At 41.8% G+C, this 26222-nt stretch overlaps 1 long non-coding RNA gene across 1 annotated transcript in view; it reads right to left on the bottom strand.

Annotated features, from left to right (window-relative positions):
- Positions 1-11554: 11554 nt before the first annotated feature.
- LOC104495258 overlaps positions 11555-26222 on the bottom strand; it is a 28564-nt gene continuing 13896 nt past the window's right edge. The window contains exon 2 of the long non-coding RNA XR_727808.1: positions 11555-12080. This is a non-coding gene — a long non-coding RNA (uncharacterized LOC104495258). The remainder of the gene's footprint in view (positions 12081-26222) is intronic.

Genomic DNA, 26222 nt, shown 5'->3' with positions numbered 1-26222 from the left:
TTCGTTCAGCAAGTTTTATAAGTCAGATCTCAACCTGCTGCAGCCAGTGTTCCCTCTTGCTGAGCAGTTTTGTTTGTCCACGGGACGGCACCCCCAGAGTGGATCAGTGCCAAAGTGGAGGCAGGGCTGAGGTCTCCAACTGCCTGGACGCAGGTTCTGGTTTGGACTCCATGTCTAGGGGATGACCATCTCAGGGAGGAAACCATTAAGCTGGAATTGATGCACAAGAGTTGTGGGGCTTATTGCTTGCCCTGAGAGTACTGTTTATCTTTGTGAAAGTAAGTGGAGAAATGAAAAAACGTAAGTGAAGAAATAAAAAAGCATTAGGAATCTACCACATACACAAGAACTACTGATGATTGAGAGAGTTGGTCTAAACAGACCAACAAACTAAACACATTTCTTAGGGAAGTCTGCTGTCTACCTGGGGCCCAGGTTAAAGATGTGACAAGAAAACTTCCTACTCTGATGTGGCCCTCAATTATTATCCATTACTGATTTTTCAGGTAGGCAGTGACAAAGTGTCAACTGAAAGAAATCTGAGAGCAATCGAGAGACTCCAGGGCGTTGGGCTGACTGGTTGGACTATTTGAACTTCCTGACACAGCTGGTGAGTGAGCCAACTAGGGAGGGCTCCTGCTAGATCTATCGTTCATGAACAGAGAAGGACTTGTGGGTGATGTGAAAGTTAGAGGCTGTCTTGGGCATAGGGATTATAAAATGATAGAGTTTTCAATTCTTGAGGAAGTAGGGAGGTGGATTAGTAGAACTGACACCTTGGACTTCTAGGGGGTAAACTTTGGCCTGTTTAGCAGAGTGTTTGACAGAGTCCCTCAGGAGGCAGTCCTGAAGGGCAAACGAGTCCAGGAAGGCTGGACATCCTTCAAGAAGGAAATCTTTAAAGCACAGGAGCAGGCCTTCACTATGTGCCATAATATGAGCCACTGAGGAAGAAGACTGTCCTGGCTAAACAGAGAGGTTTGTCTGGAACTCAGGTAGACCACAAAGATCTTGCGAGGCTGTGCAGGGAGAAAATTAGAAGGGCCAAAAATCAACTAGTACTTAATCTGGCTACAGCCATAAGAGACAATAGAAAATGTTTCTATAAGCACATTAATAAAAAAAAGCATTAGGAATCTACCACATACACAAGAACTACTGATGATTGAGAGAGTTGGTCTAAACAGACCAACAAACTAAACACATTTCTTAGGGAAGTCTGCTGTCTACCTGGGGCCCAGGTTAAAGATGTGACAAGAAAACTTCCTACTCTGATGTGGCCCTCAATTATTATCCATTACTGATTTTTCAGGTAGGCAGTGACAAAGTGTCAACTGAAAGAAATCTGAGAGCAATCGAGAGACTCCAGGGCGTTGGGCTGACTGGTTGGACTATTTGAACTTCCTGACACAGCTGGTGAGTGAGCCAACTAGGGAGGGCTCCTGCTAGATCTATCGTTCATGAACAGAGAAGGACTTGTGGGTGATGTGAAAGTTAGAGGCTGTCTTGGGCATAGGGATTATAAAATGATAGAGTTTTCAATTCTTGAGGAAGTAGGGAGGTGGATTAGTAGAACTGACACCTTGGACTTCTAGGGGGTAAACTTTGGCCTGTTTAGCAGAGTGTTTGACAGAGTCCCTCAGGAGGCAGTCCTGAAGGGCAAACGAGTCCAGGAAGGCTGGACATCCTTCAAGAAGGAAATCTTTAAAGCACAGGAGCAGGCCTTCACTATGTGCCATAATATGAGCCACTGAGGAAGAAGACTGTCCTGGCTAAACAGAGAGGTTTGTCTGGAACTCAGGTAGACCACAAAGATCTTGCGAGGCTGTGCAGGGAGAAAATTAGAAGGGCCAAAAATCAACTAGTACTTAATCTGGCTACAGCCATAAGAGACAATAGAAAATGTTTCTATAAGCACATTAATAACAAAAGGAGAGCTAAGGAGAATCTTCATCCTTTATTGGATGTGGAGGGAAATGTAGTGACCAAGGATGAGGAAAAGGTTGAGGTACTGAATGCCATCTTTGCCTGCCTTTAACAGTAAGACCAGCTGTTCTCTGAGTGCCCAGCCCCCTGAGCTGGTTGGCAAGAATGGGGAGCAGAATGAAGCCCCCATAATCCATGAGGTCAGTGACCTGTTGCACCACTTAGACACACACAAGTCTATGGTGCCGAATGGGATCCACCCAAGGGTGCTGAGGGAGCTGGCAGAAGTGCTCTCCAAGCCACTTTCCATCATCTATCAGCAGTCCTGGCTAACCAGGGTTGTCCCAGCTGAATAGCCAATCTGAGCTGCAACAGACATTCCTTAGCTGCCTCCCACAATAAAAAGCATAAGGCCTACCACCCCAAGGGTGGGTATGGCTATAGGGAATCCTCTTGCCCCCCTCTAGGGAGACTTGCGCTCTCGATTCCCTCAGAAATGCCTGTACACCAATACATGCAGCATGGGGAATAAACTGGAATAATTAGAGATCTGTGCGTGGTCACAGGACATGATCTCATTGCAGTTACAGAGATACGGTGGGATAACTCACACGGCTGGAATGCTGTCGTGGATGGCTATGTACATTTTAGGAAACACAGACCAGCAATACGAGGTGGTGGATTTGCTCTTTATGCGAAAAAGCAACTGGAATGTATCGAGCTCTGCTTAGGGGGAGATGAAGACTGGGTTAAGAGCTTATGGGTAAGAATTAAAGGGAGACACTGTTCTGGATGTTTACTACAGGCTGCCTGGTCAGGAAGAGGAAGGTGATGAGAGCTTCTACAGACAGCTAAATGTAGCTTTATGATCACAGGAGCAGGTTCTCAGGGGGTACTTGGATCATTCTGATATTTGCTGGAAAGAAAACACAGCCAGGCACACACAGTCCAGGAGGTTCCTGCAGAGAATTGGTGATAACTTTCTGACACAGGTGGTGGAGAAAGCAACAAGGAGAGGTACGCTGCTGGACCTTGTGCTAACAAACAAAGAAGGACTGGATGAGGATGTGAAGGTCAGGGGTGGCCCTGACAGCAGTGACCATGAGATGACAGAGTTCAGGACTGTGTAGAAGATGGAGAGCAACAAGTAGCATTACAACCCTGGACTTGAGGAGAGGTAACTTCGGCCTCTACAAGGAACTACTTGGAGAAATTCCATAGATTAGGACTCCAGAAGGTAGGGGGGTCCAGGACAGCTGATTAATATTCAAGCACTACTTCCTCCAAGCTCATTCCTAAGAGCAAGAAGTCAAGCAAAGGAGGCAGGAGACTTTCATAGATAAGAAAGGAGCTACTGAAAGAACTCAAATGGAAGGAGGAATTTTACCAAAGGTGGAGAAAGGGACTGGCCGCTCAGGAGGAATACAGGAATGCTGTCAGACTTATGCAGGGATGCAATGACAAAAGCTAAGGCCCACTTGGAATTAAATCAGACAAGGGATGTCAAGGACAATGAGAAGGGTTTCTTCAAGTACACTGGTAGCAAAAGGCAGACAAGAGAAAACATGGGCCTGATACTGAATGAGGTGACACCCTGGTGACAGAGGATATAGAGCTGTAATTACTGAATGCATTCAGTCTTTATTGCTAAGGCCACTCCTCATGAGTCCCTTGGAGGTAGGGTAAAAAGTCTGGAGAAAGAAGATTTTCCCTTGGTCAAGAAGGATTGGGTTAGAGATCATCTAGGCAAAATGGACACCCACAAATCCACAGGCCCTGATGGGATGCACCCATGAGTGCTGAGGGAGCTGGATGATGTCATTGCTAGGCCACTCTCCATCATCTTTGAAAGGTCTTGGAGAACAGGAGAGGTACCTGAGGACTGGAGGAAAGCCAATGTCACTCCAATCTTCAAAAGGGCAAGAACAAGGACCCAGAAAATACAGTCCACTCAGCCTCACCTCCATCCCTGGAAAGGAGATGGAATAACTCAGTCTGGATGTCATCTCTAAGCATGAGAAGAAAAACAAGGTTATTGGGAGTGGTCAACATGGATTCCTCAAACGGAAATCATGCTTGACCAATGTGATAGCCTTCGCTTCAGCTGAGGTCAAAAATCACTTCAAAGAATAACAAATACTCAGTGGGTAGAAAAAGCTCTTTCTCAGCATCTCTGATGATGAGAATTCAACATCAGTGGGATGAAAGCCCCAAGCTTGGGTGTTTTAACACAACAGTGATGGTTCTCAGTAGAGTTGCGCTACTGTTTGGCTACTGCCTTGCTAATAGCTGTGGTTGTTATCTTACATCTTTGCACCAATGGAACCAGGTGCATTAGTAATGGTGATATTTCAAATTTTTGAAAGTTAATTGGCTGAGTATTATTGCCTTTCACGAAGTATAAAAGGCAGCAGGCCCTTGGTCTGTCAGGGTGCGCTGAGGGCTGCTGCCCCACAGGGGAAGGTCAGCCAGAAGCTGAGCACTGTCTGTGGTCATCAGATTTTTTGTCTTGCTCTGTAAATTACAGAGGGTGCGATGCACTGCTTCAGTGAGTTTGACAGCTGAACTCTTTTTCTCAAATCAAAAGAACCTGATCTTGTAGGACTGTCATACTCAGTACAGCATCAGGGTCACTTGGCACTGGCTCGAGAAATAAAACCCCCAGTTTTGCGTAAATGGCCATACACTTTTTAACTAAACTTGTAGTGAAGGTTTGCTTAACTGGATGTTGATGTAAGGATGTAGTTATCTTTCTCTTCTTGATCTTTAAAACAGGAGATCAGTAGGTACTAGAAAGAGGCTTATAAAACTTATAAAGCAACAAAGGATGCAAAATCCATTTGCCAGTGTTTGCACAGCTCAGTGAAACTGTACGTTAATATTATTATACAAAGAAATATGATAAAACCGCTAATGAGTTAGTGTTTTGCCCGGTGGTGAATCATGTACAGGAAAATATGAAACATTCAGCACTGAGATTTTTTTGAAGCAGTTTAAGGAAATGCCTAGTTTCTGATGGAAGATGTAGATTGAATGTTCCTCCATTGTCTTGATTCTTTCATTGATTATATTAGGCAGGCTTTAGCATCATTCTCATCAATCATCCAGTCACAAGCAGATCAGCTGAAAATAAGGTCAATGAGGCAAAAAGAAATAGTTCATTGTACAGGAAATTTCGTATTTTTTCCTATCTGATTAGTTGCATTGTTGCTATAGCTGAACTGTCAGCTAACTGCCATTTAATGCCCCAAACCTGCAAATACATATTCATGTGTGTATTAACTGCAAAGGAACTTGGCCCTTTAGTCTGAGTTATGTACATGCACAGTCTTGGCAGATTGAGCATCTAAATTATGGCCTAGCGTGTATTATGCAGGGGTGTAAGAACGATAGTTGTGTCGTTTCACTTTTGAGTTTTAATCTGCTGAAAATGTATATGTCTGACATTGTTTTCTTTTAACCAATGTGAACATTTCATATGCTCTCTGTTTGCCTTCATTTGTTTTAAAATGCACAGCTCTAAATGGTCAATCTTTGTCCCACATAATTCCTTTAGGTTCCAGAAATAATGGTATCAAATTATTATAAAAATACTGTTAACAATGTGCACTGTATGCAAAGAAAACCACTATCTTTTCCTGCCCACAATAACAAATTAATGAAACACTGACAATATCATCTGCATTCTTTCCTCACGTGTCCAATGCCAACATTTTTTGCCTTAGCCATCATTACTACAAAAGTAAGAATAGTATCTGCAAAACTAAAATTGAGTTGATTGGTAAGGGAAAAAAGCAGCACATTAAAATTTGAAAACATATATAGTAAATTTTAATCCATATCTTAAGTTGACAAAGCCAGAATTATTTATAAAGCCTTTCCCATTAAGTCTGCAAGAGCTAAAGGTGAGAAATGACACTCCTGCTACACAAACATTTTATTACATTTACGCGCCACCAATATCAATCCACCATAATGCTGTTGTGCCTCAAGAAGTTGAGCACTGTGGAAAGCAGCCAGCCTGCTCTGCACCAACTCTGGCTCACCATGGCTTCCACCTGGTGTCGCTTGTTAATGCTCATCCATTAACACCTCGCTACCAGAGACTGACAATGATAGACTTGTTATGGTCTTGTTATAGCTAGATGGAGATATAAGGACCTTTAATCTGTTCCTGAAGACCTGGCTCAAGGAGGTATTTGAGTATATAAAGTCTCAGCATCATAAAACAAGTCTGCCTGAGTCTAACTGGTGACTGAGCCCCGTTTATTTCTGACCAGGTAATAAACTTGCATTTCCCAGGCTATGTAGGATGATGGAAGGGAAACAGGTCCCCATCAGCACTCCAGGCAAGTGACCTGGTTGTTGACAGCAAGAACTAGATGCTCCTGCTGCTATCTCTGACTTGCAGGAAGGACTTTGCTTCCTATTCTAGGAGATTAGGCAGCTCTGCAGCTGACAGTAAGAGGGTCAGGAGTGGTGCATGGATCATAACAAGGTGAATCTGTACGAGTTGCAGAAGGGATCCTGGTGCTGTGAGCCTGCTATGAACAAGGGAGGATATCCTGTCATTCTGCAGAGCCTGACCTGGGATCTAGGCTTTGATATAGAACCCTGATGTAGGGGCTAGTTACAGCCCAAACCCACGCTCCTCTTCGAAGTCATGGGTACTCTGTCAGCGAGACAGTACACAAGGAGGACTGTGTGCTATGCACGTGGCATTGCACAAGCATATTTCAGGATGAGCAGGCACCTTTCTGTGTAACAGTTACACTACGTAAAGTCGTATCATTGGAAATAGTGGGGTGCTTTCAACCCTACAACTGGCCTTTCACCATCTGAGCCCCCAGGTAAAATGCAAATAAGCAAACCTAATGCTTAAGACAAGGGGAGTTTTATTGGATACCAGATGGTTCATATGTAGATAGATGCATATGAATGCAAGTGGAATTTCAGACTGGCATGGAGATTTCCATGCTGAACAGGTTTTGTTTCTCTTGGATCAGTGATGGGGAAGGAAAGCTACACTGAGTTTATAAAAACCTTTGGGAAGAGCCTCCAAAATGCACAGCCAAGCATGGAAGCAGTGCAGGTCCTGCAGGGTGTCTGCCAGGTATCTGCTGGAAATAAAGGTGAACAGTTTTGGGGGGTTTGTTTTGTTTTGTTTTGTGGTTTGGTTTTGGTGTTTTTTTGTTTCGGTTTTTGGGGGTTTTTTGGTTTTTTTTTTTGGTGGCTGCGTAATGTCACTATTCCCTATGTTTGTAAATCTGCTCCAAAGAAGACAAAGCCTCTCGGTAAACACGAGGTGCTTACATATTTGTGCAGTGTGTTCCTGGGCTGCCAAGAAGCACTCTTGGAAAGCAAATCAGAGTCACCTGGAGGCCTGGTCAGTGTTTTGGTTGGAAGGCTGCTGCTGGAAATTGTTGCTGAAACATTTTCAATGACATTCTTTCTTTCAGTTAGTCATATTTCTTCCAGAAAGTTTCCAAGTACAATGTTTTTTTCTCAAAAATACTGGCTAGTCAGAAACAAAGCACTCCAGCCCAACCTCAAACTATTTAATTGGTAAATTCTGCAGTGCTGCCTCCCTGGAATGTATTTCAGTTACTTTTTATGCCTGTTCCCCTCTCAGGGCCAAGTTCTCTGCTTATGCCACAACGCACTCGGAAATGACAATACTCACTCAGAAATGATGAGACCTCCTGACAGAGATGAGATCTTGGGGCATTTGGGGTAAGCTCCAGGATACATATTAAAAGGAAATACAAGAGACTTGGACTCAAGCAATGCTTCATGCTAAAGTTTTATCACAGAATAACTGAAGGGTTTGGGTTTTTTTTTTGTATTTGTACGGCTACTGAATTGGAATTTTACCTGTGAGACAGGGGAGGGATAGACCCAGGAATTCAACCAGCAAAGTATCCCCTAGATTATCAGACAATAATGTGAAGATGATTACTAACTGTCCTCAAAATAATAAAACTCTGCCCCACAGTAGACCTTTACACCGTAATAAACCAAAATAGCAGCTCCCAGAGGCTCCCAGGCCAGATGATACATGTAAAAACTGTCCTAAGGTGTGATGATCTGTGCACTGCTGCAGAGCTGCAAGCAGAAGGAGCAAAAGTTACACAACCAAAAAGACTGCCCTGTCAGCCAGCACACAAGAAGATATACTCCGGTATGAAAACATGATTCCTGCAATGATGAATTTTCAGCGGAAGTTACAGGAACCAGAGATCAGAGCCGTAGTTTATCTTCCTTCATTTCCTCACTTTGTTGTGTGCATAAAGTGATTTAAATAGTTTTATCTTCCTCTTTCTCGAAAATCTTCTGTACACAGCAGAGATTAGCAGGGAGAATGTCACCTTCCTGTCACCTCAGGAAAATATTTTTCATTCCCAACAAACTACATAGGATAAATTAAAAACACAAAGGTATTCTTAGTTGACAGAAGAAAAAGATCATATTTTCATATCTTATTTAAATATTAGATATTAATTTCCTTCTATTCAAAGGTAAACATGAAAGTTTCTGTCACTAATGGAGTAATGTTTTATTTTAAAACATTAACTTTGGAAATTATCTGCATTACCTATAAGTCAAGCCAAAAATGACACTATCAGCTTTTTCCTTGCCAAAGCAGATTTACCATTCAGCACCTGTAACGAGTTTTATTCAACTACTTATACTGCAGTTATTGACTCTAAGGTATCTATGATACATATGTTACCTCGCTGAATATTTCTTACAGGTGCATGCTGAAAACTGCTCACATTCAAAAGCATGAGGGTAATTTCCAGCTGGCATTCTCCCAAAAGCAGGCCTGTCTGCGGCTGCCCGGGTAGGCATGCTTTCAGAAGTTTGTATAAAACATTTCCCTTCCACAGCCATTCCTGAAAACATACTTCTCCCGGATCAGTGTTCATGAATACCAAATAAAAGGTAAAGAAATTGCCCTCCAAGGAGACTCGTCATTTTTATTTAAATTAATACTTAATGAATCTATTTAAGAAGTACTTGCCCCAGGATATTTCTAGAACTATCTGTGAACAGAAACCTGTAAAATTAAAATATTAAGTGTTAAACTTTTTATGGCATGGGATAAACCTTTCTTCCTGTCTCAGGGTGCAATAAAAGCCCTATGGCAAAGCACAGAGCACACGGCTGCTAACGGCACAGGGCAGTGCACACTGCCTACGCCACAGGCTACCAGGCAAAGTACAGCACACCCACAGATGGAAACTCCTCCCCAATGGGTCTTCCGTTGGGAAAAGCAGAGTAAACAGAGAGTCCTTAGACTCTCTGATCCACCAGTTCAGGTCAAGCACATTTGGGCTATTTGCAGGTCCTGTCTTGGTGCTGGCCCGTGTCTGAAGGACTGCAAAAGTGATGAGCAGCAGAAGTTGCTACTTTACTTGGGGTAGGGTGTTATATGTTGTTTTACAATGCAGAACTTTAATTTGTAATATTAATAGAAAGACTTTCTGAAATTTCATTCATTAAGCATCTTCATGCCCACAAGAAGATGACAAGTATTATTATTTGATGCTGAAAAAGGCAAAGATATATCAGACGTCAGAGCTCGTCTCCTGACCCAGACACCGCTCTTTCCCAGGCTTCCTCTCTAGAAGATGGATATGAACCTCGGACAGGTTGCTTTGGTGTTTGCTGGAGAAGGAGAAGGAGAGATTCAAGAGAAGCTTCTGCAGAGAGGATCCTGCCAGTGCGAGGGGCATGCTGGAGTTAGCCAGGTGCCTGGAGTATGTGCAGGTGTGCTCTAGGACATGAGCACCAATGCCATCGCCACGTGCTGTGATCAGCAGTATCTAACTGGAAGGAAAAATGCAGAGTGGAGGCAAATATATTTTAGCCATTTTCTTTTTCATTCAGGATGACCAGAAAGTACAGTTTGCTAATTCCTTAGAATTACCAATAAAGAACTATACGTTAAAACCCAAGATCACCCTCACTGAGCTGCATTGAACTGTGTCACCAATGTTGCTCGCCCTATCCAAGACCTGCAGTTCTACCAGCACAACACAAACACAAGTGTTTCCTCAGCCATGCTGCTGTGCTTGGCACCCCCTTTCTGTACCGTTCGCTGATGTTCATATCTCTGCTCATTTTTTCAGCACTCTCACCCTGTTGTGTTTTCATTAACATGAGACTATTTCTGGGTGTTTTTTTCCTTCAGTCTTCATATTGGATTTCATTTTAATTTATTTACTGACCTTTCCCCATCTCCTAACAATTCTATTATTGAATGTGAGATACCACCAGAGACTGAACACCTCTGTTTATGACAGGTGTCCCTCAAGGTTTTCCAGGCTTCATTTCATATTCTGCAATAAAATTCTGTATTTTTGAGATCAGTCCTAGCCCCTGAAAATCAGTGAAAAGTTCATTGCTGATTCCAGAGGGACAGGACTGATCACTAAAATTGATTAGACTCTAGTATCAAACTTTTTACAGCTCCATCCAACTTCAATAGCAATCCACATTGTGCATCTGAGGACACAATCCAACCACAACTCAGTAAATGATTAATTGACCTATTTTTTAAGAGGATATGTCAGAGTTAATGGGCAACGTACTTAAGCAGCTTGAGGCAGAATTGATGTCTCATATTTTTAATGCTTCATATATTTATAGGTACTTTCTGAAGAAAAATGGTGATCATCATTGTACATTCCTGTCAAAAACACAAGTCAGAGAATATCACTGCACCAACCTCAGTTAAAGCACATGTCAGAGAAGCATAAAGGGTTAATAATCCTCACATTTAAAATATACTCTGTATTTACAGTCTGGATTTCGCTTAAGCCCCTCACTACAGACTCTTAATTTCCCTGTTCAACTGCATAGACCTCTGCTCACTTCTCTCAATGTAAGTACTTAGAGAGTGTGAACAGATTTTGAAAGCCATAAATTCTATGAACATTGTGATATTTTGTGAGATGCCTCAATATTTCTTTCTTTCTTTTTTTTTGAGAAAAAAAAAACCTCTATAAATAGAGCCTTCTTTCTGCAACCAGTCTCCAAAGGTCACCTCACAATCTTTTGCTATTTCCCGTATTAAGCAGCAATGCTTTTCAGCTGACATTCCGACTTCAAGTCATGCATATGAGCATGATGTAAGCCTGCTTCAGACCACAGCGAGAGGGCTGCAAACAAGACTGCTGTATAATTGCTAAGAAAAATAACATCCATTTTCAAAAAAAGGGCACTTCATCAAACAAAATTTAGCTGCATGAATACAAGTGTCTCCAAATATTTGGTTCATGCTAAAAATATAGCACATTTATTAAAAATATATATTTATAAACATCGGTATGAACAGACACAGACGTTAAGCAAACGAGAAAGGAAAAATAACCCTGTAATGTATTTTTCCCAATATTTTATCAGGTTTTAGGCAGATTTTGCTCAATGGAATTGTTTTTTCATGATTGCACCATATGTTCATTCTAAATAAAAAGCTTGTCAGATTCAATGTAAGTAAGAGCAAAAATGAAGAGAAAAAAATCATTGACTTAACGGACACGTGATCTGTGCTATGAAGCTATCTTTGAGTTCAGTCTTCGCGGGTATACAGTATACAATTCTAATTGTATATAGTGTACAGTTTCGTTCCTTTTGTTTTGTTTTGTTTTTAATTGTGTTAAAACAACATATACCTGGGGGATTTCTTCAAAGCTACATCTTACTTAATCGTAGTCATTTTCCCCCAAAAAGAAAACCAAGCTGAAAGGAAGAGGGCAGGACAAAAGAGTTAAGCTTGTTACTGTGTGAAAAAGTCTTGTTCAATTAATTGTGCTTCAGCCTTCGCTGCCTGCAGGCAGTGCTTTTATGATGTGTTAATATAATACAGAGTCAATTCTGATTAAACAACTTGTCAATAGTCAGCAATGTTTATCGTCACTCTTAATAGCCGTTTTATCTGGTCTATTTGCATGCCTTCTAGTTTACAACGTTGTGTAAATATACACAAAAATGATCACAATGAGGTTCAGAATTGTCCCAATAATTCCAAGCATTGCCAAGATGGTTTCTTCTTTGCTTTCCTTTTCTTGATTGCCTTTATCTTCTTCATTTCCACTAGTGATTACCATCTTGCTGGCCAATTTCTTTATCCTCCCCTTCAGGATAACCTAGATTTATGAAGAAAAGCATCAAAATGGATTGTTAGTTTGAGTTTCCAAATTCATATTAATAGTGGAGCTAATTGCAGAATTTTTGCCCATAATGCGTTATATTAAGAATTCACTTTGAAAGCATTAATATTTTTAGCTATTTAATATTTAGCTATTTAGTAAATGTGTAATTAAAACAGTAGTTCAGCTAGCGGATTACTTATAATCTTCTATAGCACTCTCTGCTTATGTGCCAGCAACCCTTCAAAACCTCTGCAATGTCGTTACAAAACTGGTTAGAAATGTACCAACAAGATGTGACTCCACCAGCATCAGTGGGGACTCTGCCTGCATCAGGGCTGCGGGAGACCACCTTGTCAAGTTGCAGAGACCTGAGATTTACACTTCAGTACCAAGAAGCAAGTAGGTGAGGGAAATAAAACTGGGAAGATCTCGTTCCTTTTTAATAGGAAAAAATCACCAAAGACAAAGGCATTTTGTCTCTGGATGAGAAGGAAGGCAGCAGTGACTTCCTAATAAATAATTCAAAATAAAAGCAAAACCAAAATAATATCCATCTTGGCTTTTATTTTCCTCATTCTTAATGTACGATGAAAAGTTACTTGCAGTGCAGTGAGCTGAAATGTATCGATCTGCCTGCAGGGAGAATACAGCCATTTCCCAAGCAGCAGCCCCAGCCTCTGAACGGCTTAAAAAATGAAGATTCTTCAAATGTGGGACCAGCCCTGACTCCCGGCACTGCCAGAGCCACAAACAAAGCAGCTCCCTTGGTCTTGCAGCCAGGGACTGAGACCTGGGTAAACATCAGATTGTTCAAACTAGAAATGAGTAAATTATATTTCTCTGTGCTCCTCCTACACTGCAAATTCTAATCTCATGGGCAAACCAGAGCACCCCAGAAAACTGAAAAATGTTGGCTGGTTTCCCAAAGCCAACAACAGGATTCAGGCAATGTTCTGCTGTTATCTCACAAGCTGTAAACCATACCCTATAATGTTTCTGCTGGAGGAAGCAGTGGTAGGATGTAGCAAAAAACCCAAACAAACAAAAAAAAAAAGCTCTACAGCAGCTCCTCCCTATGGGAGGGGATTGGTTGGAGGAGAAAGGGGGCACAGGCACCTCCCTCATTCCTCCCTCCACTAACCTACGGACCAAAACCACCAGATCTCATACTGCGTTGACGTTCAGGGTGGTGAGGGCTCCCCAAGAACAGGCCACCGTCTGCTCGGGAACAGGTCGCCCCCACCAGGTATCACCAGAGGGAAGCCCAAACCTGCAGCTCCACCGGGCTCCTGGGCTGTGCAGCCCCAGAGCAGCAACCAGAGTACTGAAAGGATGGAAAGGAGTGAAAGAGGTGTGGGAAACCTGTCATGGAGAGACTGAGAAGGGAAACAGAGAATCCAGACAAAACAACCTGTGTTTTGTCACATTTGCAAGTTGTTCATCTACAGGACAGCAAGTAACTGCTGGCAACTTCCTCGAATGGGCGTTGTGGTCGAATCCCAGCAGATACAAGCGATCAGCTGCGAGAAAGGCAGAAGCGAGAGTCTGTGGAGGTCCACTTGGCCTGTATACTTACACCTGCATTAGCACTTACATGTTCTGCCATGCGATCATCACCAAGGGATTCAGAGGAAAACAGGAATAAGGGAGTCAGTAACCTGAGGGTACCCAGCAGGCAGAGCCAGGGGAGCAGGGAGCACCAGGAAGAGGGACACTGGATCAGACATCAGAGCATGTTCATCCAGCAGGTCTTAGGGTAACCTGCCCCAGGAAAGCAAAGCTTCAGAGACACCAGGTACCTCTCAGGGACACTGATTCCTGCTTCCCCCTTCCAGGTTCCCTTCGAGCCCTCAGAAACTTTATGGTCCTCAATGTTCCTCCAGCTATAGCCACCTGCAACTTCTCCTGTAGGACCTATCTCTTCTAGCTGCAGAAAGGCTTTGTCATACTTGCCCCCAGCTGGTGACAAGAGGAGGGGTTGGCTGCATCTGGGAGGTGCCCTCCCTATCCCACTAATTACCACCATGCAGTCAGTCCTATCTTAACAAGCAAATTGGCTTGGGGAAGTCAGAGGAGAATTCCTACCAAAGCCATTTAAGTTAATCTCACCACCCAAGCACATCCTCTCCACGTGGCACAAATCTACATCCACAAATCTACATCCCAAGCTATGGCAGGCAGCCATTTTTTCACCCACAAAGCTGTGAGTCATTTGGATATCATGTTCTTTTCCTCTTCAGTAACTGGGAGGTTTTCCTGCTGGCCAAATGTTTGCATTTCACTGTTTATTTGAAAAATCAAGTGGGATCACAAATACGATCTGATAAAATCCCAGGCCTGGAACGCAAGGATTTGAGGGGAGGGTGAAGTCCTTCCTTGCTAGCCTGTTCTCACAAGAGCCAAGTGCTCTTTATGCATCGCTCTGGCTCCCAGAGAAAGATTTCTCTGGTCATACCCAAGAATCTTGTGGATCAAGCCCTTCTGGCTCTGAAAAAAGCTAGAGAAGGTACAATAGGTCTCTCTTCATCCCACAGTTTGGGCAGTTTCCTATTCACACCAACGTCAATGCACTCAGAGCAGTGCAGAGCCCCAGCTGGAGTGCATTTGCACACGCCCTGCATCCACCAACACTCTTCATCATGATGACTGCACCACATGCATTAGGCAATCCTATTTCTCGGATTAAAGTGAGCAGAGGCAGCCTGGGGGCATCTGAACCCCTCTTATTAACATCCCCAGTCATTTCTTAATACATCCAAACTGTGCAGCATGAATTTAGTGTCAAACTTTCCTGCAGGACAGTAGATCCTAAAATTGAGAAAAATCTAAAAAGTAGCTAAGCAATTCACAAAAGAAAAGAAAATACAATGGCTATTAGATATGAAGACAAAGCCTCTGGCTTAGGAAATCCTTGAGTTGTGAATTCTCTGGAAGCTAAGAAAGCGTTCTGGGTAAGTACCACCACATCCTTGCCTTATTATTCAAGTCGTTCCCAGGCACCTATTACTGGTTACTGAGATGGGGGGTCCCTGGGCTACACAATCTCTGATCTGAGTTTGTACAATCACTTTTCTCCTATTTACAAGTTTTAATTATTAGCAACAAGATACTGAGTGGTTTCAAATCCAAACACTGCCAACATGAGTCAGACTGCCTGATTATTTCTGTCTCATTAAGGGGCCTTAACTGAGGTAGAAGGTCCTCGGTGTGATGCTGTGAAATGTGCAAGAAGCTGGTGACTGGGACATGGTGAACATGAAGCACCAACAAAGAGGTGACAGCAGCTGAGAGTCTATACGTGGGCTGATGTACAATGTGATTTGTTGGAGGTCATCTCTGTTCCTCCAGTCATGCCTGTGTGCTGTGTTTGGCTCACACTATGATGCATCCTGGGATTGCATGAACTGCATCCTTTTTGGATGAAAGTACATCCAAAGATGTGCTCCAGCAGCTCTTCGTGTGCTAAAAAACAATAAAAGAAATTTCAGTCTGTGGCAGCAGGGGTCCAGACAACAGCCAGTCTGAAGTAAAAACCTCAGAACACGTGTAGTGTGGACACTGGCACTGTAGTCTCTCTGGAGGGGCTGCTCCAGTAGGTCCGCAGTGCTTGCTATTTTATACATCACCTAAACTATGAGAGAGAGAGAGCACAAAGGGCTTGGCATTAAGAGGCGTTTAACATTCAAACAGGGCAAGACTGGGACCGAATACAATTATATTAGTACTTTGCCAAATATAGCACTGTTGAAATCAAGGTAAGCATTGACTTTGAACTGTGAGGAGACCAGAATCAAAATTACTTCTCCCCATTTAAGAACTGACCTTGGGAGAAGATGAGCACTCTCCTAATGTCAGACTCAAGACTTTAACCTTCACAGATCTCATGCTCAGAGTGGTATTTTGGCTGGAGTTTGTGGGTGGGTTTTTGTTTTGTTTTGTTTTTTTCCCACTGGGAAAACATTTGCTGTCAGTTTTAGTATAACTATCCCAGTTAAGAAAATGGAAGTCATCGGGCTTTATGGGTACCTTTTTCAGTCTTTATTATTCTCTTCTAGAAGTTTATTTCATTTATTTGATATTGTTTCATGTTTTTAAGATTCTTAAGACTCATTGCTCCCTTTATATTTTTCTGGTAGGACTTCATGCTAGTCAGAAGCACTGCTTTTCCTACCCAGAACTGCTGCTAGAACTGCTGAGATAGGAGGCCTGGAGAACTCTAGATTTACCAGTTCTTTAATAACTCTCCTTTTTATTTAATTACTATATTAGAAAAGTGCTTTCCCGCCATGTTAAAATTAAAGCTTCATTTTGCAAGATTCATCATTATTCTAACATCAGCCTTTTGAAAATACATGTATTCCAATAAGCTATCCACAAAAATATATATATTCCACATATTCTGCATTGCACAGGGGAGGAAGGACAGTTCAGTGACTAGGACACTCCTTGCACTATTCATGTTCTTGCACTACTGTTGACTTCTGATATATCTACAGGAAATCCACTTAGTCTCTGCCTCAGTTTCTCATCTACGGGATTTTTTGAAGAACTGGCCAGACTCTGTCAGAAAATAACCCATAGCAAAAGTGAGCCCCCACAAATACTTCAAAAAGGGGGAGATGCTAACACAAAAAATTTCAAACCCAACAGTGCTATAAAATACACCACCTACCATCTCCCTGTGTCTGTAGGACCTGTTGTACATCACAATCAGTCCAGAGAACTAGGCAAAGCATTTCTAGCAAAAGGAGGTAATTCTTACTCACCTTTTCACTCTCAGTGTGACAAGCGACTGAGCTAGAAGTGATGGCTTAGTGGCTGGGCTTTGGAAGACGCACAAGCGCACGTTTGTGAATTCACTGCAGTATGTTTGTCACATCAAAGATACAAAGGACATCCCTCACGAAGTACCTGCCCTGATGTATCTGTCAGCTTTTGAACATGCTGGAACCTTGACTTGCTCTTGAAAAAGTTTTGTAATCTTCAATCATTTCTCCTCTAAGTCATTATTTATGAGCTCCCTAAAGCAGCTGTGAGTGGAGGGAGCCACCAGCAGAAGCGAAGCTCCAGGGAAGAAGCAGGGGGCTGTCCAGGCTCTGTCAGGGGCCCTCAGTGCTCCTCCTGATCAGCCCCATACTATCTGTCACATATTGTCTGGCACTTTGAAAAACAAGAATGAAAACTTTTGAAAGACTCCCAGAGTCAGGTGCTCAGCTGGTACAAAGCGGCATCCCTCCTCTGAGTTCATCTGAACCACCTCAGTTTACACCAGCTAAGGAGCTGGCTCCTTGTATTCAGCCTAGTTTGAATACCAGCAAGCACAAATTTTGTATTCTTAATCCATAATCACAGACAAATCACCAGCCAAATTGTTTTGATATTTAAACTTGTTTACACTCCCCAGGCTATTGGTTGTGATGACACATTAAGAGATAGGAGAGCTTTAATTTTCTGAGGATAGTTCCACCCTCTGGGGATAAGAAACACACAGTGGAAACTTGTTTTGATTAGTAAACTGAAGAGGGCACAGAAATCATACAAAGTGGAATGTGAGTTCAGGTGCTCTAGAGCTGACACCTTCCCTTATCTCACAAAGAAGCGCTTGAATTACCAAGCAGGGAGGAGAGGCTCCTCAAGGATTTAACCCCATTTGAACATCACAGCCAAGTGGAGATTGGTTCCTTTCCTCCTAAAAAGATCTTTCAACCTCATTTTCCTCCAAGGGTAGGCTTGGGAAAGTTGGGTGCTTGGCTCAAGTCCTGGACAGCCTCCAGGCAAGATGCTGGGCTAAGTGGTTACGGCACTGCTGCTAGTGACCTGTGGGAGGAAGGCAAACTCAGCACACGCATTTGTTAGCAGTCCTTTTCCTAAGGATTTCATCTGCATATTCTCACTTCTGTGATGATTTCAAATCCTTGTGTTTTGACTGGACAAGTCATCTCCTAAACTTCACTAACACAATATGTTGTCAGCTATATCAGTCAAGATCTTGCTCAGAGAAGCACTGGTGGGTACACAGACACACGTTTGCCTGTATTTTTAGAATTGGAATTCAGGAAACTGAAAGGCACAATATAAATGCAAGATAAGGTCAAGAGAAGCTCTGGAGCCATAAGAAGCTTCACTAAAAGTTCATTCAGACAGCTTGCACAGGCCATGTGCAGTATGTGCAATAGCAGATAAATTGAAACGAAATGAGCAGAAATTAATATATGGTAAAATTCAGAATATCTGAGAAAAGCAAAGACCTGCCTTAAGAGAAGGAAGACAGAAGGCAAAGAAAGGTGCCCAGAAAGAGGATTTTCATTAGAGAAAAAAGATCAGAAAGGGCAGGAATGTGAGCCAGGTTCAATAACACTCCCCAGCAGTGAGCACAGAGACCAGTGCCTAAAGTGAAGAGATGTCTCAGCGGAGAGAGGACACAAGCACTTACATAGTCTTCAAGCAGGAAAATAAGCCCACATCAGGCTGCTGCTATGCTGGCAGGTTTTAGTCAGTGGGAAATACATGCTATTTATAGCACTACAGCCAGGATACTTCCAAAGGTCTCAGCAATGTGAGACCTCCTCTAAAATAAAGAAAAGCACTCAGCATCAAAGAGGTTATTCTGAGAGGGCAGAATTTAAATAAGCAATGCATTACAGGGCTCATCCTGTTCCCCACCGTGGGTCTGATCCAGTTTGTTCTGCCGGTTGTTTTTGTCCCTCAGGCAGTTCAGAACTCAGAGGAGGCAAAAGACTGGCAGCCAGTTTTACCTTCCTTCTCCTTATTTATGTCTCTGGGATCATACACCACCTTGACATCCTCAAGATACCTAAGCTGAATTATAGAGAACCAAATATTTTGAATACAAATTTCCTTATCTTAGAAACAAAGCTATGATCTGTAGCAGAATAACGATCCTTAAATACCAAGCTCTTACTACTCCTTTACCTGCCTCCACACAGACAGTGCTATCCACAGACTCAGTAACTGCCTTTGGCTCCCCCACCTACAGCGAGGTGCTCCCAAACCAGGACTCATAAGGCTTCACAAGTCCTAATTTGTGAAAGAAACACGCCTGACTGAAATGAGAGTATGTCACCCTTTAACCCATAGCCCTCTCTCCTTTGATACAGGATGTACTATGAATAATGAATTCCGTAACTGGTCAAAATTAACAGTCTATTTAAAACACATCTGGAAGCATTTACAAGTCCAAACTTCACAAATCCAGAGATTATTTATTTTCTGGCTGGGGACAAACAGTGGTGAAATCTCAGTATAACTCTGATTGGTTTAGACTGGCTTATTCTTTGTCCGCGATCCATTTTTCTGATACACGGCACTGCGTTTGGTTGCTTGGTGCTGGTGCTCAGAAGCAGAAGGGTTTGACTTGCCATTTTACTCCTTTTAAATACTCAGTATTTCTTTTCAGACCTTTTGAGTGAAAAGAGTATTTCCTCCCTCCTGCTATTCCTGTCGTTAACTCCTGATATCCTGTCTCTGCAAGAGAGGAAGAAAGGCAGGGTCTATGTTTATTTTGTTCACTTGAATCCCTCTGCAATGTGTGCAAAGGTACTGGTTCCAAAAAACAAACAAACAAAAAAACAAGCCTACTGACTGTGTGTGCTCCATTTTCAGACAATATACTGCCCTGCTGCAACAAACAGTTAGTGCTGAAAGATGAATGTTGCATATTGTGGACTCAATGACGGGGAACAGATCTCTTCGGCTCTCTCTTCACACAGTGTCTGCTGAGCCCCGTCCTGCAGAGCCTGGGGGACTCCTGCCCCAGAAGCGGCAGCTGCAGTGCACAAGGAGAAGGGAAACCAGACATGGGCATTTTGTGTCTCACCACTGCTCCTTTCCCATCAGTGGGGGAGGGACAGAAAGAGCTAGGCACAGTAGAGATTTCCTGGAACTGCCTTATAAGTTGTCCAGAAAAGACCAAACATACAGTGGTGTTAGTGGATATAAAAGCTGCCAAACGGAGCCAGACCATAGTCCAGCTGACCAGGTGTCCCCTTGCTGTTAGCTGACAACAAAGGTGAAGACCATAACTAAGCAGTGCTTACCCCACGGTTCCTAATTAGAGTCCAGAAAGCTGCAACTCAAGCACTTCCTCCACCAGAGGAAGCATCTTTGCGGATAATGCCCTTCATAGATTCGTTTTCACTAAATTTGTCTAATTGCTGATGAAGTCATGTGATTATTTAGTTTCTATACAGTGTTCTCTCGCAATGAGCACAAAAGATAATCAAGGGACATCTGAAAAAGTATCCACTTTTTATTTGAACCTGTTACTTCATTCCTCATTATGCAATTGGGAAACAATAAGGAATCAGTTTTTATTCTGCAGAACACTGTAAATCTCTTAGCATACACCTATAGTCATCTTTTTTCAAAGCTGAAAAAGTCCCAGTTTTCTCGTTGTTTCCTCATACAGAAAGCCATTCCACACTTCTAGTTATTTTCCTTGCCTTTCTCTCTTCTAGTTACACAAGGAGGTTTTGAAATAACAAAGGACAAATGCTTTCTGGGCTTCTGGTATTAATGTGAAGCCTGTATGTTGAAAATGTATTGTCCTTACTCCAAAGATCCCACAAAATATGATAGAAAAAATACTTGAAGTTTGAAGTCATAGTTCTCTCTCTTAGTCCTTTGCCCATCCTTCCTGAGCTTAAAAAATCAGAACACCACCACCGCTCTACAGAGAGCACACATGGATGCTGTCATATTCAGATAAAAAAATCCCAAACATCAAAACTGCTAAAAGCCTCAAAAATTGGATTTTTGCCCAGATAAAAGGAAGATCAGCTGAAATATCTATGTTGGATCAATGAGATGTTAAAGTATCTTATTCCATCATTTAAGATTTCAGCACCTCATTTTCTACTTCAAGGGCATTTCCAGGGCTCTCTTTTAGGAACAAAAATACATTGAAGCCCTGCAAAAGGAAAAAACCAATATCCCAAGTCTCAGAGAAAGACAGGTCTCCGTTATCTGCCAGAAGGCACGTAACCTCTGTCACAAGCAATTTGAAGATCTGCCCTCACCACTTCATGTTTGAATGGAAACTGAGCTGGTACAGAAGACATTTAAGAAATATTAATAAGAAGAAATATTAAGACATGGAAAAGTGACAGTATTAATTTGCTACATAATATCTCTGAATTCAGCCGAGGCCAGAAGATAATTTGGCCAGTATTGAATCAAACTACCTTTGTCTATCCTTACAAAATAAACGTGCACCAGAAGAGCATCCAGAAGTGTGAGGGTTATAACACTAGAACATTCTCTAGAAAAAAGCTGTTAGTTTGCAGGTATGACAGCAATCTAGAAAGCCTAAAATCACCACTTTTTGTTCCAACTATGTATTTATTAAAAAAATTAATTATAGCTATATCAAGGGACATAGCAAATAATTCCAGGCAACAGATGCTTTCTGATTTAGAACAGTTGTGTTCAAGTTTTTTAATAACTTTATAAAATTATAACTATTTGGTCTGCAATGATACATGCCAGGCATTTGTCTCAGGGAAAATATTTTCTGGGGAAAATATCACCCAGTTTTGCTGTTTATAGGAATGATGTTCAGAAATCAATTATTGTTTCAACCATATAAAAATCTGTCAGCCTTTTATTTTAAATACTCAAGTATCTTCACCTTTGAAGCAAGGACTGCATTCTCAATTGTATTGTAGCTGAGATGGCTTAATATAAGTGCTGAGGAAGGTCTTTGCATCTGGAAATATGTTTAAGTGATCAGTTTTGAAAAAGTATTACCTCATAATTTTGTTTAATTACTCTATTAGCTCAAAGCATCTTTGTGGCACTTCATTGGGTTGAAATCACATTTATGGCTGTCAATATGAAAATTTGAATAGTGAAAGAATTTCAGTTTGGTTTTAAAAAATCAATTGTTTGGGGGGTTTTTTAAGCATTAATTTGCGAAGTCCAGCCCAAAATGCCACAATTAAAGGTGATTCAGGATGAATTCATCCCCCTTCTGTTCATGTGTTATCAGGCAGGCTTTAGCTAAGCACTGTTCTGTCCACCACATTCCAGCTTCAGTTAGAGTATATTTGTCATAGAAGAGGAGAGGGGAATTCTTTTGCTTGTATGATGCTTTGGTTTTTTTGCAGAATTTAAAAGATGGCAGAAAAATCTGAGAAGAGGTGTGGCAGTCTTTGGCTGTAGGCATGAGGCATTGCCCTGAGGAACGAGACAACTCATTCACACCGTGATTTTCAAAGCTGTTCCCCTGTTCTGTATTTCTGGTAGCCTGCCTTAGGCCTGAAGCTTGAATATCTGAAAGTGGTGAGCACTGGCCACTGCAGTGGAAGCCAGTGGGAGCTGCAGTATATGCTACCAGGGACTTTAAAAAAAATTACACTGGATATCCACGATTATGGATACTTGTAATCTTACTCTTTCTTGCCTTAGGTTACCATCGCTAAGGAGCGATGATGCCCAGAATTGCTATTAAGGTGCTGTAAACGGAAATAAATCAGTGCTTGCATGTGGCAAGGGCCTGTGTGGTGGAACACCCTGAAATGCCCCAGTGGGAAGTAATTTTGCCTGCACAGCAGAATCTGAGCTATGCATGGAACAACGAAGAGAAAATCAAGTATTGAACTCACAAACTGTGTCATCTATTATATGCACCGAGCAAGACTCAGATCCTGGGCAAAAATAGTCTGTGACTGATGCATCTGCGCAAGGTGGCAAATTAATGGAGTAGAGACAATTTTTCTTGCAGTATTTCTTAGCATCAAGTGCTGAGCTGTGCAACCTTGATAATGTTCTCTTCACATACTGGTTTGTGTGTAATTATTACCTATATCAGCTCAAATTTAAAAATAGAGCACTTCCCAATTGAACGCCTCTTTTAGGACACAGTTGCAGCTGACTCTCAAAGGTGCCAATTACCTGCAACTCACCCTGAAGGCTACTGGCACTGGCACAGCAACACCATCCAACTCTAAAAATTTCAAAGGCTCCTTCAAAGTCCTGGGATGAGAACTCCAAAACAGAGGCAGCTGAAAATCCCTTACCGCTTTTAAAATATTAGACTGAATAAGATAAAATAACAGATAATTTGAGGAAGAAGCTAGTTTCTAAAACAAAGTTATCAAAGTAGGATAACACTCCAGGCAACCAACTCCCACACCTTTTATCATCATCATTAGTCATTTATATTGCAGCAGCATGCAGCAACCCCTGCTGACGTCTGGGCTAGAAACCAGACACAGATAGCAAGAACGATACCTAGCCCAAGCAGCTTACAAAATTACAATAGTACAAAGAATGGGAAGGGGAGGGGGGAAGAACAGAAGGTTGAAGCGAGTTGCTGAAGGTCGATTTGCACAAACCTGACACAGCCAAGTGCCAAGGAGTGCCAAGCCCTCAATCCATGGGAGCAGCTGCTTCTCTGGCTTGTGCTCAGGGCAAGCATGACATAGGAGAGAGGCAGTAGCTCAACTTGCCCAGGTTCCATGGTCCTGGGGAATCAAGCTTGTTGTGCAGGGAGTAGCACATCTGGGAAAATATTAGAGCGAGGTGACACATCTCCTCTTCAGGGCTTGGGATAGAGCTACGTGGCAAAAAAGAGAAGTGAGATTTGGGAGTGAAAAAGTCATGATTAACTCACCTAAATGCTCTGGCAAGGCCATCAGGATGGGTAATAAAAAAGGAGTACGGAAAAGCTGGATTTCCTAATCTCTGAGCACTGGCATGTTGCTATAACAAGTGCTCACTGTGGGAATTTCTGAACATCAGAGTTGAGGTTGGAAGGGACCTCTGGAGGTCACCTGGTCCAACATCCCTGCTCAAGCAAGGCTACCTACAGCCAATTGTCCAGGTCAACGTCCAGATGGCTTTTCAATACCTCCAAGAACAGAGACTCCAGAACCTCCCTGTGCAACCTGTTCCAGTGCTCAGTCACCCTCACAGTTACAAGATTCCTGATGTTCAGGGGTTTCCATTGTTCAGCAAAGGATGTTCACCTTGCATATGGAGCAAAGCCATTTGGATTAATTTTTTGCCCTATAGCTTATTCCTCTTTTTTTTTTTTTAAAGATACAAATGATGTGGCTACAGATCTGGAGAGAGTACTTACACACCTCTTCCAACTCTGTACAGTATGCCTAACGTGTCCGCTGCAGTGGGTACTGTACTAAATAAGGAACATATTTTCATAGCTAATGTAATGCAACATACACACCATGTTGCCTCAAGGTCATGGTAAATTGTATCTGTTTGTATGATGCATTTTGACATACTCTAATGTAGTGCCAGTAATCTAAAACAATGCCCATACAAAAAGTGAATAAGACCAAGAACATAGCCACAAACCTGAAAACATTTCACTGCTTTCTTATATTGAGTATTCAGTAGCATATTGGTATTTATTTTTTTTTAAGGATTTAGGGAAAGGAATGGATATTTTAATCCAATTGGATTATTACAATCCAATAATCTGGGATTTATGCCCCCAAAACAGAGAGCCAAATTTAACCCTGATTTTTTTTTTTAACATTTAATGGATTCTTTAAAAAAATTGCTTGCAATAAAGAGGATCCTAATAGTAAATAAAATATTAATAGTATCCGAATTATGCAAAACTGGTCATTGGGAATGATAATGTGGAAGTTCCAGAGTCCTTATAACACATAGGAGTGCACCAAGTCCCACTGAATTGGTGTGGTAAGTATAGCAACATGCATAGAAACAGCGGGCTGGTAATTTTTCTTCCAAGTTAAACTTCAAAACAAAGTGTTTGTCTGTTAAAAGTCCTTGCCCACATACCTGTTTTCTGTTCTAGGAGCTGTCACACCATCCCTATAGGACTGATACTTTCTCCATTAAGATACTTTGCTCCCATTTGTAAAGTATCTATTGACTTTATTTTTAAAGCCAAATGGTCCTCTAGGGAGATTTTTACCTATTTCTTCCTCTTTCATGCTGTAAAGCAGCAGCAAGGAGTGCTGGGGTGAGGTGACTGGAAGGAATGAGCATACCACTAAAAAAACAAAAAACCTGGTGATCATGGACCATATAAAAGCCATAGAAGATGGCAGCCCTGCAGTGGAAAAATGTTCTTTGGGCTCTGGTGAGAGAAAGGACTTTCTTCATGAAGACAAATTGCAAAATGATCACTAGTCATAGAACAGATATTCAGGTATTGACAGTTCACAACATTTAAGGAAATTCTAATAGCTAGGAAAACAATTGAAGATCCTGCACTAGTAACATATCCAGGTTTTATTAAAAAAACAAAACAAACAAGCCACAAAAAACAAACAAACAAAAAAACCCACGAAACTTGAGCCAAACTTCTCTAAAGGCCATTTGAGGCCTAATTGAAAAGACTGAACTAAATATTAGTTCAGGTTAACCTGAAAATTCTGATCAGAATCATACATACTGTAAGAAAAATTCTGGATTTACTTTTCTATGTAGGATAGAAATGGAAGGCTGCTTGATGGGCAAAACCAGGTGTTGTTTCAGTTCTGGATGGAGAAATGATGCCTTCTAGTGAATACTCACAGACACTGGAGTAAACATAATTAGCCAACCACATCATTCCTAGATATGATTTCAGAACCTATCTGTGATGTAAATTAAACAAGCAATCTTACAGATTAATATGAGATACAAAAGGAATAAGACCATATGATTTAAATATTAAATGTGCAAAGTGCTTTAAAATACAGTGTCACTCTACCACCCACCCAGAAACCTGAGGCAGAGCTAGATGAAAAACTTTTTCTAAATTAGTGAAGCTGTCTGTTGAAGCTTCAGAGAACCAAACACCTTTTTTCGGTTTCCAGATCAGTACCCTATTCTTTGGACCACATTGTCTCTCTGGACCATCTGGTTTAAACTGACGCAGCTCGGCTTCAGTTTGTACTGGTTGAATCTTGCAGCATAAGCTTTTTAACAAGTCACTTTGCAGCACCAATAATTTAATTCAGCTTAATAGAAACATAGAAATAGAAACAGTAAAATGTCTTTTGTCCTTTGCTGTTGGCTACCATCAAAACCATGCAACAAAAAGAGCAGAGAGGAAATGTAGGGCATATGCTCAAGATGATAAAAAAAATGTTTGGACCTGTAACACACTACATTGAAGAAAACATTCAAGAACAA

This window comes from Buceros rhinoceros, unplaced genomic scaffold (assembly GCF_000710305.1).
Source record: "Buceros rhinoceros silvestris isolate BGI_N320 unplaced genomic scaffold, ASM71030v1 scaffold9770, whole genome shotgun sequence".
Classification (NCBI taxonomy): domain Eukaryota; kingdom Metazoa; phylum Chordata; class Aves; order Bucerotiformes; family Bucerotidae; genus Buceros; species Buceros rhinoceros.
This window is presented reverse-complemented; position numbering and strand designations above follow the sequence as displayed.